We start from the raw sequence: 3,724 nt of genomic DNA, 5'->3' as shown, positions 1-3,724 counted from the left end.
AGAGTGTTTTGTACAGCGTTGCACCAAGGTTAGTTGTTATAAAATGCAGGATGATGCAGTGATTAAACATGGAATGTTGGGGCGCCTGGGTGGCAAAGTCAATTAAGTGTCCAATTCTTGGTTTCAGCTCAAGTCATGATCTCAGGGTCCTGGGATTGAGCCCACCCCGCTGACCCCTCCGCGCTCAGTGTGGAGTCTGCTTGAGATTCTCCCTCTCCCTCTGCCCCTCCCACTCTCTAAAATAAAAAAAAAATCTTTAAAAAAAACCCAGGGAATATTAAAGTCAGACACATTTGGATTAAAATCCCACCTGGATTTGTGTGAACATTTGACCAAATCACTGCTCTCTAAATCTTAGTTATAGTATCCCTAAGATGGGGATAGTGAGGATTACATGAGGTGATGCATGCAATGGACTGAGCACAGAGCCTGGCGCACACTTGTTTCTCAATATATGTAGTTGCAACTATTATTAATGTATTATGTAAATGTAGTTTTGACCATGAATTACTTTTGCATTGTGGATACTTGTCTCACTTTCAATCATCTTACTTTGTGATTATCAAATAAAGTAATGTAAAGATGCTTTTTAAAATCGTAAAGTATTACACCAATGTGAGGGATGATTAGAATTAAACCCATAAGAAAGGGAGATGGACTTCTCAGAGTTTTCCTTCCAGCTTCAGGATGATACAGGATTAAGGATGTACAAGTGCTTTTTAGCTACAAAGAGCTATAAACATGTGAATTGTTACTAGTAACAGCAGGATTATTTGTTTCTTGTTTTAGGTAGCGGGTAACAGCAATATCCCATTGAAAAATAAAAAGGACTCCTATGACATACTGTGAATGAGTAAGTCAGGTTACAGGGCAGCATGATTATATACTATGTGTATTTGTGGTAGGATATGCATCAAAATGTTAAAGGCTGGGATGCCTGGGTGGCTCAGTGGGTTAAGCGTCTGCCTTCAGCTCAGGTCATGATCCCAGGGGTCCTGGGATTGGGCCCCGCAGTGGGCTCCCTGCTCAGCGGGGAGCCTGCTTCTCCCTCTGCCTGAAGTTCCCCCTGCTTCTGCTCTCTCTCTGACAAATAAATAAATAAAATCTTTAAAAAGTGTTAAAAGTTGTCATTTATGGATGATAGGATTTTAGATAATTCTTATTCTCATACTTTTCCGTCTTTTGGATTATTTTCACTCTCTATATGTATCATTTTAACAACAGTTAAAAGACAGAAGAAGAGCCCATATCAAACAGGCAGATCTCAGGTTGTAAAACTCTAGGAGAATCTATTCTGTGGTCCTTTCACCCCAGAGAACATTTTCTTAGGTATGGAAAACGAAGTTCTGGCAACAAGGAGAAGTTTGTGAACATGGTAATGACAAATGCCTGTGAAGAGGAGTTGGAGGGGAATGGAAGGAATTCCTCCAACATGGCCCTGAAAGGAAAGGAAGAATTTCTGTTTATTTCCTAGGCTGTAATAATATGGTAATTTCAATCATAGCCTGTTTACTCATGAGTTTCCTTATTTGCTATGGTAACATGTGATTCCTCTTCTTCCACCTCTGTTCTTTCTGGTCCCTTAGACCTGCTGTCAGGTAGAACTAGGAACTCACCCACTCATTCATGCTGCTCAGGTAATCACCCTTTGCCATGACTGACTAGAGGAAGGGTGTGGTGAGCCTACTCAGCAACCGGCTTCCACTGTCCTGCTACATTTCAGAACCAGACTCAAAGGAACAAACTTCCCAGCGGGACACAAAATAAAAAGGATGGTGACAGCATGCATTACCATTCATGATAGTCTTTCCAGAAAACTTCCCACAGGCAAGTCCACACAAGCTTGGTGGCAGTTTGTCTGTTGTGCAGCCCATCCCCAGGGAGGACAAAAGAGTGGGGATGGGGGGATGGGCAGGTTCATCCCTGTTGTCATGAACAATTGTCTGCAGAAAGAACTGAACGTTTTCAGATTTCAGCATCGAAGCCCATGTTAATGTGGAGCCAGGAACAAGCAGGGCTGCCATGGCGGGACTTGTAGGTTGTAAAACCACACAACCCCAGAGGGCGCCATTCACACAGACTCCGTGTGAATGACACCTCCCAGGGTTGAGTCTCAGTGAATCCCAGGAAGGGTATTTTTCCCTCCCACTGAACATACTGATTTGCAGAGGAAGAAGCCTTTAAGAAAACAGATCGGAGCTCTGCTGAGTAGTCCTTAATTTTTGAAATCAACTGAATTGCTCTTGGTTAAAAAATATGGTCAGACATCTGTTTTCCTCATTTTACTAATTTTTAATATTTTTTCTGGTGTTATACTTATTCTGCTCCAGAAACAGCTGCTGCGTGGGGTCAGAGTATTTATGGACCATGGCACTAGGCTAGGGATGGGGATACCAAGATGCTCTTGAGGTCACTGTCTGAGGATAATAATTAAAACAAATACAAAGGCAAACTGCAATTCCTTTTACTTATTTTATACTTGTTACATTATTTGTTTTAGGCCCTGGACACATGGAACACTGTTGGGCAAATATTTGTTTTACTTGCTGTACTCAACAAGTAAGAAATCCAATTTTAGGGTTTACTAAAAGTACCAGGATTGTTAAGACTGAATGTCTGCCCTTCAACATTTTTTTTTAATTGAAGTATAGTTGACATACAATATTATATTAGTTGCAGGTGTACAAATAGTGATTTCACAATTATATGCATTACCAAATGCTCACCACTTGTTTTCTTTTTTTAAATTAAAGCTGCTTTGAGGTTCTTGCCATTCCTTTCCTTTCTTACTGCCTTCACCTGGATGAGGTTAAAATTAAGATTTCTGGAAATCCTCCCAAAATTCTCCCTTCTCTGTCACTCCTCAAATACCTTACGGTATTTGGGCTTGTTGACTCAAAATTGTACTTCAAAGATAATTTCAGGAAATAACTTGGGACATAAATATTCTCTCATGGTTCTCAGCCCTTTATTTATTTATTTATTTAATTGTTATTGTTATGTTAATCACCATACATTGCATCATTAATTTTTGATGTAGTGTTCCCTAATTCATTGTTTGTGCATAACACCCAGTGCTCCATGCAGAATGCGCCCTCTTTAATACCCATCACCAGGCTAACCCATCCCCCCACCCCCTCCCCTCTAGAACCCTCAGTTTGTTTTTCAGAGTCCATCCTCTCTCATGGTTTGTCTCCCCCTCCGACTTACTCCCCTTCATTCTTCCCCTCCTGCTATCTTCTTCTTTTTTTTTTTTTCTTAACATATATTGCATTATTTGTTTCAGCAGTACAGATCTGTGATTCAACAGTCTTGCACAGTTCACAGCGCTCACCATAGCACATACCCTCCCCAATGTCTATCACCCAGCCACCTCATCCCTCCTACCCCCCACCACTGCAGCAACCCTCAGTTTGTAAAATATGGAACGCTTCACGAATTTGCGTGTCATCCTTGCGCAGGGGCCATGCTAATCTTCTCTGTATCGTTCCAATTTTAGTATATGTGCTGCCAAAACGAGTACCTTTTATTTATTTTTTTAAAGATTTTATTTATTTATTTGACAGAGAGAGACAGCGAGAGAGGGAACACAAGTAGGGGGAGTGGGAGAGGGAGAAGCAGGTTTCCCGCTGAGCAGGGAGCCCGATGCTGGTCTCAATCCCAGGACCCTGGGATCATGACCTGAGCGGAAGGCAGACGCTTAATGACTGAGCCACACAGGTGC

The 3,724-nt window shown here is 41.6% G+C and overlaps 1 non-coding gene across 1 annotated transcript; it reads right to left on the bottom strand.

Annotated features, from left to right (window-relative positions):
- Nucleotides 1–3,416: 3,416 nt before the first annotated feature.
- LOC112808754 (U6 spliceosomal RNA) lies at nt 3,417–3,523 on the bottom strand. Its single transcript, XR_003204427.1, has one exon. It is a non-coding gene; the product is annotated as a U6 spliceosomal RNA (small nuclear RNA).
- Nucleotides 3,524–3,724: the final 201 nt, after the last annotated feature.

Source organism: Callorhinus ursinus, unplaced genomic scaffold (genome assembly GCF_003265705.2).
Source record: "Callorhinus ursinus isolate GAN/ISIS: 27379988/994484 unplaced genomic scaffold, GSC_fseal_2.0 scaffold74, whole genome shotgun sequence".
NCBI lineage: Eukaryota > Metazoa > Chordata > Mammalia > Carnivora > Otariidae > Callorhinus > Callorhinus ursinus.
This window is presented reverse-complemented; position numbering and strand designations above follow the sequence as displayed.